At 52.4% G+C, this 13,331-nt stretch overlaps 1 protein-coding gene across 1 annotated transcript in view; it reads left to right on the forward strand.

Annotated features, from left to right (window-relative positions):
- The window catches only part of CYP1A1 (cytochrome P450 family 1 subfamily A member 1), a 54,255-nt gene that overhangs the window by 9,152 nt on the left and 31,772 nt on the right, over positions 1-13,331 (forward strand). Inside the window, exons 3-5 of the mRNA XM_084966767.1 lie at positions 6,540-6,642; positions 6,903-7,100; positions 12,446-12,548. The gene's annotated coding sequence lies outside the window, so the exon portion shown is untranslated. The remainder of the gene's footprint in view (positions 1-6,539; positions 6,643-6,902; positions 7,101-12,445; positions 12,549-13,331) is intronic.

Consider the following 13,331-nt stretch of genomic DNA (forward strand, 5'->3'; position numbering starts at 1 on the left):
ACCCGTGAAGAGTTTTTTTAATTGCAGCTGGGAGCCAAGAGGCCCGGGGCGGCAGCATCCTGTTCAAACTGCACTGGAGGCCTGACGTTGGCTGTCCCCTTTGTGGCGGTCTTCTTTGAGTGACTCTCTTTTCTGCTGCTTTGGTGTACAGCACGTTTGGTTTTTGCTTGTTAGCTAGAGGTTGGTTTCTGTCGTTTGTGACTTAGCCCCCTGCCCCCACCCCTGCTCCCGCCCCCACTGCGGTGGCTAGAGGGGGAGGTGAGGTCCTGCGTGGGAAGTGCCAGATTCATAGGAGCGGTTAGACAAAGGCCATTGTCTTCCCTTGAACTCCCCACCATGATCTGCCTTCTGTGGTCTCTTAGAATTTGATCTTCCATGATGCGGGCCTGTGGTCGCATCGGGCCTGAGGGGGAACAGCGCCTTCTAGTGGCCAGAGTGCAGATCCCAAGGGCAAGAGAAAGTGATGGGTCTGCAGGCAGAGCAAAATCACCCAGCTCTGGCCAGCAGCCCCAGGGCCTTAGCTGCAGAGCAGGTGTCTGCTCTGGAAAAACTGGCCTCTAGGAGCCTGGGTAAGACCCTGTCCTGGGCTCAATTAGGACCAGAGACAGAGCTGACCCTCGCCAATTAGGAGTGCCGCAGGGCAGGCTCTGAGCAGGGCTGGCCAGGGTAGATGAGGACAGAGAACCCAGCGCAGCTAGAAAGGGAGGAGATAAGGCCTTTTCCAGAAAGCCTGAGTGGGTTGGTCATCCCTTCACAGAGAGGCAGAATCCAGCCCTTCCAGAAACCACTCCTACTGGCTATTGTCTGCCTTTGGAAGGGCTTTTTCCACACGGGGTGCTGGTGGGGGACAGCCAGATCAGCACCTGGCTGCCAGAGTTCCCCAGGGTCCCCCACCTTGGGCTGCTTTCTGATTCCAAGGCCACCACCATGCTGGCCCCGAGTGCCTGGACTGGCCTGAGCATTGCTGACGCCCTCTGGGGTTCCCCTGAGTAACAAGAGCAAGGTGAGGCCAAGAAGGCAGGCATGCTCTTCTGAACAGCAGGGTGTTTCTACATTTGATTTCACTTCATCATCATCTTTCAAGGAAAACAGTAGCATCTAGATCTTATCTGTATGGCAAGGGGGGCCCACAGAAAGTGATTTGCAGGACCTCCTCAAAGCCTTGGCTCTCTCCCCTGCCCCAAGAGAATTGCTCTCAGATGCCAGGCCACTTCAGAGGCCCCAGGTCACCAGTTGCTAGGCAGTAAAGGGGCAGTGAGCTGGGGCACATGTTCACAGCCTTCCTGCCAGTCCTCCACTGAGGTTTAGAGGAGCTGCTGGGGCAGGGCAGGAGGGTCTGAGTGGGATAACCTTGGGTCCCAAAGTGGGGCCGCTGGTGGAGGCAGGGCTGGAGGGGAGGGGCATGAGGGGGCAGGCTGGGATCAAACTTCTGGCCTCACAGTCTGCCCCAAACCTTCTCAGCAGACCTTGCTTGGGCCCAGATGTCATGCATTGGGGCAGGGTATTCTGCAGGAGCTGCAGGAGTCACCAGAGTCATGTCTGACTCTGCAAATGACTGGCCATGTCGTCCTGGGCAGGTGACCTCCCCCTTGGCACCCCATGCCCAGATGCCTGGCAGGCATGAGCATGCTGCCGTCAGACTGTTGTGAGCACTAAGTGGGGTAAAGCACCAAGAGGGACCTGGCAGAGAGCAAGTGTTCAGGGGACTCTGGCTGATTCTAGAGCAGAATTAAGGGGGCAGCCTGACCCAAGATATCTTTAAGATTCTAGGGTTTAATTCCTTTTATTATGAGACCCCTAAGAAGATGTAGGCGGGGGAGTAGGTTCTTTTAGCACTGGCCATGCCCATCTCTGTGCCAGTCGGTGCACCTGTAACCCTGTGTGCTCACCTCTTGCTCCAGGTGAGTGAGCAGTGTGAGTCCTAGGAGATCAGGGGTGGGTCAACACCATCAGTGTTCCTGATTACCTCCAGAACAGAAAAGGTCATGGGTCAGCCTTGGGGTAGTGAGTTCCCTGTCTCTGAAAGTAAGAGAACAGAAGATGAACTCCCATCAGGAAGCTGGGGAGTTCCCATCCCAGCTCAGTGGTGATCAACCTGACTAGTGTCCATGAAGATACAGGTTCAATCTCTGGCCTTACTCAGTGGGTTAAGGACCTGGTGTTGCCATGAGCTGTGCTGTAGGTCACAGATGCAGCTCAGATCCGGCATTGCTGTGGCTCCAATTCGACTCCTAGGTGGGAACTTCCACATGCCACACCTGCAGCCCAGAAAGAAAAAAAAAAGTAATCTGGATGTGTAATTTCTACTTTGGGTGGGTCTCTGAAGACCAGGCCAGGGAATGAAGGGGAAGGGATTGCAGGGAGAGTCCTCTGGACAGTTTCTGGGTGGGAAGGACTTGAGGCTAAACTCACTTTTCCTTAGATTGTCTGTTTATTTGGGATGGGGTCTCCAGGGCTACAGGAGGTGATGGAATCAGTGGCTTCAAGAAGCCTGTATTTCTCTGATTGGCCACGAGGGAGCAGCCCAAATTACATTATTGCTGCTCCAGCTCCAAGCAGAAGGATGGGGGCCGATCCTGACCTGAGATCTGGGGTTAGGAAGAGGGGCTCAGAATTGGACAGCTGCTGGGGAGCAGAACTCTCCTCCCGGAATATCACAAGCCTGACTTCTTTTTGGCAGGGGAAGGAGAAGTGGGGCATAGTAAGTCCAGCTACTGGGAAAAAATGTAGAATTTGAAGAAAACAGTTGTAGCAAGTGTCTAGGAAGTCTTTCAGGTTGGCGATAGGGACAAATTCCGCCTTTTCTGGGGCAAGGAGAATGTGAGGATTTGGCTGCCGGGAGGAGGGGCCTAGAGTACGGGAGAGGAGCCTGGAGGCAGAGCTGACCCCAGGTGGGAGGCCTGTGGTGGCAGCTTAAGTCACAGGGGGGAGGTGTGGGCTATGACCATTCCTGGAGTCCCTCTCATTATCCCCTGGGAGGGCAGACTGTGGTGCAGGCTTTCCAGTATCCTGGGCATGCACACCCCTCCAGGGAAACAGACCTCAAAGGGGGTGCTGGTGTGCAGGGGAGCAGGACTGCGCTAATGAGTGTGCTCATTTCAGAGCTCCTGGCCTCTTCCCGGGTCAGCTGCTTTCCTGGACTCTGTAGGGGCTTAGCACAGGCTTAGCACAGGCACAGCTGTGGTTAAGCACAAGGACTTCCACCTGCCCTTGGAGGGGGGCCTGCGTGAGATGAGGAGTAGCCTGGGGAGAAGGCAGTCCCTTGTCATACATATCAAGTGTGTCCCTGGGGGGGCACAGGGCCAAGAAGGCCAGGACTCCTTTGGATTCCAAGTTGGAGGTACAGGGCAAGGGCCAGAGAGTTCAGAGCCTTCCTGTTCTGTTCGCACCTACTACCTGCCTGCCCAGCTGGGTGGAAAGCTGGCAGGAGCAGGATGGTCTTCCAATCCTGGGAGGGGGCCTGGCTGGGAAGAATGAAGGCTGGCTTTTTAGCCTTGTCTACATCGGCTTGCCAGGTGCCTATCCAGACCTCAGTTTCCCCCTCCATGCCATGAGGCTCACTGCCTGTTTATCTAGTGTTGACCGAAGGGCAGGCGCTTTGCCATCCCACCCCCTTGGGTCTGAGTCTTTGCTCTGCCCCTTACTTGCTGGACAATTTATGTGATGATCGGGGCATCAGTTTTCTCATCTGTAAAAAGGCGTAAATAATAGCATGTGCCCCATGGGATTGTTGTCAGGATTAAATTATTATGCAACAAGGAAAATGACAACTGGATCCTGTCCTCAGGGAGTGCTCAGTGTAATCACAGGGAGAAGGCTCACACATGAACCTGCAGATACACGAGAATATGCATACTGGCGTGCCCTGAGGTTTGTACACAAAAGAAGCAGCATTTTAAAAGAGGCCCATTTCAAAGTCTGGGGCAAGGTAGGGCGTGTTCCAACTCCAGGCCAGAGGTGACCCCGGTTAAGTTAGCAGCTCCACTCAGCCAGGCAGTTGCGTTGCCAGATGTATGCCACTAGAGGGAGCTGTTACCAGAGCTTTCCCTGGAAAAGAGCTGATGGGAGAGATGCCAGTCTCCTAATTAGAGCTTCCATTCCAGGGGCCCTGCTAGAAACCCAGTGCAAGGGAATCTGTGGCTGAGGCCCCTGCAGGCCAGCTTCACAAGATGGAGAGCAGGGTGGAGCTGAGTAGAGAGGGCATCTGGAAGGGCCAAATGTGTGAAGATACCCTGCGCACATTTACTGTATGTTTTTTTTTTTTTTTTGCCTTTTTGGGCGTATGGAGGTTCCCAGGCTAGGGGTGGAATCAGAGCTACAGCTGCTGGCCTACACCACAGCCACAGCAATGCCAGATCCGTGCTGCATCTGTGACCTATGCCACAGCTCACGGCAATGTTGGATCCTTAACCCACTGAACAAGACCAGGGATCGAACCCACAACCTCATGGTTCCTAGTCAGATTCATTTCCACTGCGCCACGACGGGAACTCCTGCTGTATGTCTTTTGACTTTGTTCATGATTCCTCTAAATGCAGAAATGATTTATTTTTATATATTAGCATTAATTTTTCTTGTAAAGCTTTCGGACTTGTGTCAAATTTAGAAAGGCTTTTTCCACCCACAGATTATTTTTTAAAAAATCAATTCTTTTTTTTTTTTTTTTTGGTCTTTTTTTTTGTCTTTTGTTGTTGTTGTTGCTATTTCTTGGGCCGCTCCCTCGGCATATGGAGGTTCCCAGGCTAGGGGTCCAATCGGAGCTGTAGCCACCGGCCTACGCCAGAGCCACAGCAACGAGGGATCCGAGCCGCGTCTGCAACCTACACCACAGCTCACGGCAACGCCGGATCGTTAACCCACTGAGCAAGGGCAGGGACCGAACACGCAACCTCATGGTTCCTAGTCGGATTCGTTAACCACTGCGCCACAACAGGAACTCCTAAAAAATCAATTCTATGTTTTCTTCTGGCCTTTTATGGTTTGGTAATAACAACATTTCATATCTGATCCATTCGGGAGTTCCTTTGTGGCTCAGCAGGTTAAGGACCCAGACCCAGCATTGTCACTGCTGTGGTTCAGGTTACTTTTGTGGCTTTAGTTACTGCTGTGGTTCAGGTTCTATCCCTGGCCCAGAAACTTCCACATGCCGTGGGCAAGGCCAAAATTCTTCTTTTTTCTTTCTTTCTTTCTTTCTTTCTTTTTTTTTTTTTTTTTTTGTCTTTTTAGTGCTGCTCCTGTGGCATATGAAGGTTCTCAGGCATATGAAGGTTCTGTGGCATATGAAGGTTCTCAGGTCCAGTCGGAGCTGTAGCCGCTGGCCTATGCCACAGCTACAGCAATACAGGATCAGAGCTGCATCTGTGACCTACACAGCAACGCTGGATCCTTAACCCACTGAATGGGACCAGGGATCAAAGCTGCATCATCATGGATGCTAGTCTGGTTCGTTAATCACTGAGCCACGAAGGCAACTCCTCCAAATGTTTTTGATCCATTTAAATTTATTTTGGTGTTGGGAGGTACGTATCCAGTTATTTTCAACATGATTTATTCAATAACATATCTTTTTTTTTTTCCTTTGGATGTACCTATGGCTTGCAGAAGTTCCTGGGCCAGGGACTGAACCTACACCATAGCAGTGACCGGAGCTATAGCAATGACCACACCAGGTCCTTAACCACTAGGCTACCAGGGAACTTTAATTCATAACATATATTTTCCCCATTGATTTGAAATGTAAAAAAAATTTTAGTGAACTTTTAGTAAAAAAAAAAAACTTATATGAATGAATGAATGAACAAATGAATGAATGAAATGGTAGCATTGCTGGGAACAAAAACTCACTGCTGTATTATCTGCTATACGGCACTAGACCTCATTGTTACCCCTGGGCCCTGCTTGGGATTCATCCACAAACACCTGCCACATCCTTAGTGTCCTCTGAAACTTCAAGTGGGCATAGTCATCGTGTGGTGTCCGCAAGAAGAGAGCATTCTTGGGGTGGCCCAGCTAAGAGTACCAGTGAGCTGGTGGGGAGTGGGCTGTGGATGTGCATGCTCATCAAAGGTAGTTCTGGGGTGGGGTGGGGGAGTTCCCATTGTGGCGCAGCGGAAATGAATCCTACTAGGAACCATAAGGTTGTAGGTTCAATCCCTGGCCTCGCTCAGTGGGTTAAGGATCTGGCATTGCTGTGAGCTGTGGTGTAGATTTCAGACACTGCTCGGATTCCGCGTTGCTGTGGCTGTGGCGTATGATGGCAACTGTAGCTCTGATTCGACCCCTAGCCTGGGAACCTCCCTATGCCATGGGTGCAGCCCTAAAAAGCAAAAACAAACAAACAAAACCCATAGAAAACCAAAAACTAGTTCTGGGGGGCCTATTAGGTGGGCACCCACTCTCTGTGGGTGCGTGCACATGGGCAAGCATGAGCCTGGTGTGGTCAGGTGCATATATGTGTCTGAGTTTGCCAGGTGTGCGTTCAGGAGGGTCGGCACGCCAGCCAGGTATGTGCATGCTTGCAGCCAGGTGTGTGTTTGCAGGTGTGCCTACCATCTCTTGTGCCCTCGGGGCCATGGGAGCTGCTTGCGTGCATGCCTGAGAGTCCTTCTTGCCGTGGGAACCGAGGAATCACTCAGGCCCCAGGTTAGCATGTCCTCCGAGGTGGGGGTGGATGTGGCCAGGTAGTGTCATCAGGCAAGTTTGTGGAGCGTGTGTCTGTTCCTCCCGCTGGGAGGTCACCTGGGAATCTGGAGACCTGGACCTGGACAGGGGGAGACCCTGCTCAGAACTTTGGGGGTCATGGTGCACAAAAAGAAGTAGTGGAGCAAGATGCAGATCAGACCCAGCTCTGCCAGGAGGGCCTAGCTACACCAGAGATGCCACCCAGTCTACTCTGTACACAGGCTGCCAGGTGGGGAAACTGAGGCCCAGACAGAGTGCATCTTGTCCAGAGGATCTGGTCAGCAGCTCACCAGGCGTGAACCCTCTGAGTCACCCTGCTGGGTGTGGAGGACAGGCACAATGGAAGAAGAGCCCCTCTCCCCCCACATCAGAAGGCTACTAGTCTGATGGTGGAGGCTCTGGACCCACCAGGAGTGAAGGTAATTGTTGCCTGAGAAAGAAAGTTGGGGGCATAGGTGAAGACTCTGCTATATAAATGAAACCCTGAGTGCTGGAAGGAATTTGGGGGCGGGGAGAACATCCTGGGCCCTCAGCTGTGTGCCCTGTGCCCTCTGGAGGGATTTCTGGGGCCCTGACCTCCTCCCTGTCTGCAACGCAGGATTTCTGGCTGAGCCTGGAGCTGGATCCTTCTCTCTCTCATCTTTCCTGGCCCAGGCCCTGGGTTCTGACCATCCTTGGACTGGCTTCCTGCACTCACTCACTCACTTGGTCACTGCTCCAGCCAGGCCACACCAAGGACACAGAGATGAATGAGGACAGGGCCCTGGACTCTTGCAGGTGGACCCAGCCCAGCCCCTGGGGAGGGGGTCAGGGATGCCTCTGAAAGGGTGTGGGGGAGGCCAGGCCAGGTGCAAGGACTGACTGTACCAAGTGAGAGGCCTGGAGTGCACAGGCCCCCCCCTTGAGCAGCATGGGGGATCTCCAGGCTTCCCTGGGGCAGTCATCAGGGGGGCGGTGCCCCAATCCACTGGGAGGTGAGTTTCCTTCCGGCAGCTCCTTCTCACGCAATGGGCCGGAAGGGGTTGGGGGCCCATTGTTCCCTGGCACGCCAGCACCCCCCAGCCCTCCCCAGCTGCTGGGTGGGGGGAGCAGTGGAAGGAAGTGGGCTGAGCCCAGGTCCTGGCAAGACCCCAGTGAGGGGGTGCGAGGTCCCAGGAATGCTGGCTCACACGTGTGGGCATGGTATCTGCACAGCTGGGCATGCCATGCATGTGTCCTGCGTTCAGTCCTGCCCCGGACCACCTTTCCTGGCATTCCTGGTGTGTGTGCGTGTGTGTAGCATTGATCTAATATGTGCCACTTTACATACTTCATCTCATTAGGCCCCCAGCAACCCTGGGGGGTAGGATTATCATCCCCAGTTACAAGATGAAAAAATCTAGACTCAGGAATTTTGTGCAACTGGCCCAGGATTAGCGGGCGAGCTGGGCTTTAGACCTGTCTTTGTGAGCCAGCCTCCTGCCTCATCCCCTTTCCCTTTCCCAGGCCCTGCTGAGAATTAGACTCTTACCGTTAATTACCGGCCCAGGGTAATGGCGTGTAGAGGTGAGGAGTGGCCTGGGGAAGAATAGCAGGTATCACCATGCCAGCCTTCTAAAACTAGAAACACCTGCTGGCACGCAGGGTTGGCAGGGAGAGCACAGGTGGCCTCGGTGGAGACCAGAAGCCACCTCCCTCAGTCTCCCCACCCAAAAGTGCCCCCTCCCCTGCACAACCATAGAGCTGCCACAACAGTTGCCCAACCTTGAATTAGAGAGATGACCCCGGTTCCAGGGGAATTCTGCGACCCTGGTGTCACGTCAGGATAGAGGGGTAAGTGGAGTGTAGGGTCTTGGGGGGCTAATTTTGAGGGAGGGGATCCTTGAGGGCTGGGGAGCTCAGCTCAGGGTGTGATGACCTCTCGTGGCAGCCCCCTCTCAGGGATAGGAGCCAATGAGAGGACAAGGTGGAGGGCTGACTCTTTGAACTGCATAAACTTTCTTTCTTTTTGGGGGGGGCGAGTGTGCTTTTTAGCATATGGAGGTTCCCAGCTAGGGGTCGAATCAGGGCTATAGCTGCTCGCCTGCACAGCAGCCATAGCAATTCAAGATCCGAGCCATGTCTGCGACCTACACCACAGGTCACCGCAAAGTCAGATCCTTAACCCACTGAGCAAGGCCAGGGATTGAGCCCACAGCCTCATTTTTCCTTGTTGGATTTGTTTCTGCTGCACCACAACGGCAACTCCAACATCACCCTTCTTTCAGATAGTCTGCTCCCTCCTCAGATTCCTTTGTCATTTGGAAAATCCTTCCTTGGGGAGCAAGTTGCCTTTGGACTGAGACTTACCTGGACAGACCCAGGCGTCCCTAATGACTAGATTCATTTGCATAGGGACCAAGGGGGTGGGGGTGGGTGGGGGGTAACCCTGAGGAAAAAAGAAGTCAGGCAGGGTCACCTGCCCCAGTGTCACAGCCACCTTCAGAGAAGGGGTGAACTAGGCCAAAACAAAAGTGAGGATAGAGCTCCCATTGTGTCTCAGTGTTGTTGTGAGCTTTGGTGTAGGAGGATAGGTGTTGCTTCGGTTCCTGCGTGGCTATGGCCTAGGTGTTGCTGTTTGTAGATGCTTGGATCCTGCATGGCTGTAGTGTAGGCCAGCGGCTGTAGCTCTGATTCACCCCCTCGCATGGGAACTTCATATGCTTTGGGTGTGGTCCTAAAAAGACAAAGAAAAAAAGAAAGGAAAAAACAGAAGTGGTGTTTTTTTTCTCTAAGTTGTTGAGAAACCCAGCCGTTTGGCATCTTAGGGAGGACTGAGGATGAGGGCAAGATTGCTGGGCACTAAGAGTAGGGGGCAGGGTGGGCAGCCAGGAGAATGACAGGTGGAGTCTCTTGTGCGGCTCTGCTGGCTTTCCCCTGTGCCACTGCCTCTCCTGGGCCATGGTGGCCAGTGTGCTATGACTGTTTGGACACTGCTCCAAGGGGACCCAGCACTGAGCAACATGGCCTGGTTTAATCAAACTCCTCTCTCAAGAGCCTGAACTGAGTTATACAAAGGAGAGAGCAGGTTAGTGGTAGAGGCTTAGAAAAAAGGAGTTGAGAGTCTGACCTGGACAGACAGGCTGGGAGACTTCGGGAAGTCACCTCATTCTCCCTGTGAGGCCAAGGTGGGATTCCCAGCCCAGAGTCTTTCATGCCATTTTATCTTATTATTTTTTGTCTTTTTGCCTTTTCTAGGCTGCTCCCGTGGCATATGGAGGTTCCCAGGCTAGCGGTTGAATCAGAGCTGTTGCTGCTGGCCTACGCCACAGCCACAGCAACGCTAGATCTGAGCTGCATCTGTGACCCACACCATAGCTCACGGGAATGCCAGATCCATAACCCGCTGAGCAAGGCCAGGGATCAAACCCACAACCTCATGGTTCTTAGTCGGATTTGTTAACCACTGAGCCACAACGGGAAATCCACACACCATTTTATCTTCACCAGATTGCTCCTCCCCAGTGCCCTGCCCTCCCCAGCCGGTTCCCAGCTTCTCAGCCTTGTGTTTCTTATCTCTAAAGGAGGTATAATGGTGTCTACCTCCTGGGGAGTTGAGAGAACAGCCTGGGTGGTGTGTCCAGGGCCTGTCCAGGAAAGGGCAGGACAGGATGGTTCCAGTCTGCCACCAGCCTGCTGTGGGGGGCAAAGTCTCCATGTCCAATTTCTCCTGCTTTGGCTCTGGCCAGAGGGGAGCCCTAAACCAGCGCAAGTGAGTTAAAGATTGGCCAGGTGTGCGTGAGAAGCTCAGGCCAACTCCTGACCACAGGGAGCCAGGCAGGGCAATGACCTTGGGTGACCACTGGACCTGAAACTCTCCAGGTCCAGTGGGACCAGGCTGGGACCTGGCTGAGTCTTGGATTGAGAAAGTATGGCAATGTCTGGGGCTCACTGGGGGGCTTTGCAGGGTGCATCAGTGGAGTTTTCTGAAGGATGTGCCATGTCTCTGACAGACTAGAGCTCCCAGAACAAGGGCCCGTCTCCTTCCTCAGACCCGGCCGTGTTTCCTGAGGTCCCCAGGATGGGCTGCACCTCCCTCCTCAGACCAGGGCTCTCAGGGTAGACTCGTCTCTCCCTCAGACTGGAGCCCCCACATGGGGCTGCGTCTCCTCCCTCAGCTTGTGACGTTCAGGACAGGGTCACATTTTGCTCGGTCACAGGTTCCCAGGATGGAACTGCCTTTCCCCTCAGACCCGGTCCCCAAGGCAGGGCTGTGCCTCCTTCGTCTGCCAGCTGAGCTGTTTCCTCTCAGATGGAAGTTCCTTAAGGAGTTCACTTTGGGTTTGAGGCCAAGCCTGGACCCAGACAGGTTGGGCTCAGGTGAGGTGCTTCCTCCTTCTGGGTTTTAGCACAGAATCCAGCTGATTTTCTTCTTTTTTAGGGCTGTACCCGCAGTCTATGGAAGTTCCCAGGCTAGGGGTTGAATTGAAGCTACAGCTGCCAGCCTATACCACAACCACAGCAACGTGGAATCCGAGCCATGTTGTGACTTACACCATAGCTCATGGCAACACTGGATCCTTAACCCACTGAGCAAAGCCAGGTATCAAACCTGTGTCTTCATGGATACTAGTTGGTTTCTTAACCCACTGAGACACAACGGGAACTCCAGATTTTATTCTTGGGTTTTTTTTGTTTTGTTTTGTTTTGTTTTAGTAGCTTCCTTCCTTCCTTCCTTTCTTTCTTTCCTTCTTCCTTTCTTTCTTTCTTTCTTTTTTAGGACCACACCCTCGGCATATGGAAGTTCCCGGGCTAGGGGTTGAATCAGAGCTGTGGCTGCCAGGGGGTCAGGATAGATGTGCGGGCATAGCCGTTCTTTCTGTGTCATTCTCTCTCACCTCCTTCTAGGACACTCCTTGAGAATTCCTCAATCATTTTCCTTCCTTCATCCCCAACCCCCAGCCAGTTAATCCCCCCCAAGCATAAAGATATGTCCCTGGAAAGAGCCTTGGACATTAAGGAGACAGGAGGGACATTAAGGAGACAGGTGGTCAGTTCAGGTGTGTGTGAGAGGGGACGAAACCCAAATCTCGGTATCCTTAAGCACTGTTTCTCTGTATCCATTTTTTTCCCCCATGGCGAGGAGCCTTGCTCATGCATGTAAAACATAATGAATAGTAGTTCCCGCTGTGGCGCAACAGGATCTGCAGCATCTCTGGAGTGCTGGGACGTAGGTTTGCTCCCATTCCTGGCACAGTGCATTAAGGATCCAGTGTTGGAGGAGTTCCCGTTGTGGCGCAGTGGTTAATGAATCCGACTAGGAACCATGAGGTTGCGGGTTCGGTCCCTGCCCTTGCTCAGTGGGTTAAGGATCCGGCGTTGCCGTGAGCTGTGGTGTAGGTTGCAGACGCGGCTTGGATCCCACGTTGCTGTGGCTCTGGCGTAGGCCAGTGGCTACAGCTCCAATTCGACCCCTAGCCTGGGAACCTCCATATGCCGCAGGAGCGGCCCAAGAAATAGCAACAACAACAACAACAACAACAATAACAACAAAAAGACAAAAAAAAAAAAAAAAAAGGATCCAGTGTTGCCACAGCTGTGGTGTAGGTCGCAACCGCAAACGTGGCTTAGACTTGATCCCTGGCCTGGGAACTCCATATGCCTCATGGTGGCCAAAAAAGAGAAAACAAAGAAACATAATGAATAGCTCTTTCATTTTGTGAAGACTGAAGCCAAGGTATTATGCACTTAGAGCCGAGGGCTCTCGTGAGATCAAGTAATTCAACTCCCTGCCTCTGTTTTGCAGGTGGAAACACTGGAGGTCAAATTAGGGAGTGTGTGTCTGAGCTGAAAAGGGGGCCTCTGCCACCATGGAAGTGCTCCACCCCCAAGGCTATTGTGAACAAAGGGTAAGTCCTGGGCCTTCTTTCCCTAATGTTTTGGCAATATTTTATTGAATGACTTGCCTTTTTGGTTTTTTTAATTGATAGGCTTTTGGGGGGAGCAGGTTTAGGCTATAGAGAAATGAGCATGAAGTAGCAAGAGTTTTTATGTACCTCTCCCTGCTCCCAGTTTCCCCTGTTAGTAACATCTTGCATTGGTAGGTACTTATTCTACAATTAATGAGCCAGTATTGAAACATTTTTATTAACTAAAGTCCACAGTTTACATTAGGGTAGCACATTCTGTAGTTTCTGACAAATATATAATGACATGTATCCACTGCTACAGTATCATACACAATAGTTTCATAGCCCTAAAAATCCCCTTGCTCCACCTGCTCATCCCCCCTCCTCCCACCTACTCCCTCACCCCTGAACTCCTGGAAACCAAACCATTGTTCTTTCTTTCTTTTCTTTTCTTTTTTTTTTTTTTTTCACTTTTTAGGGCCACACTTGCAGCATGTGGAAGTTCCCAGGCTAGGGGTCGAATCAAAGCTACAGCTGCAGGCCTACACTATAGCCACAGCAATGCAGGATCCTTAACCCACTGAGTGAGGCCAGATATCAAACCTGCATCCTCATGGATGCTAGTTGGGTTTTTGTTAACTGCTGAGCCATGACGGGAACTCCAACCACTGATCTTTCTACTGTTCCCATTGTTTTGCCTTTCCCAGGATGTCGTATTGCTGGAATCATGAAATAGGTAACCTTTTCAGATTGGCTTCTTTCACTTAGCAATGTTCCTCCATC

This window comes from Sus scrofa, chromosome 7 (assembly GCF_054392235.1).
Source record: "Sus scrofa isolate SSC_HxYL_T2T_F1_AM1 chromosome 7, Sscrofa_HxYL_maternal_Yorkshire_Landrace_v2.0, whole genome shotgun sequence".
NCBI lineage: Eukaryota > Metazoa > Chordata > Mammalia > Artiodactyla > Suidae > Sus > Sus scrofa.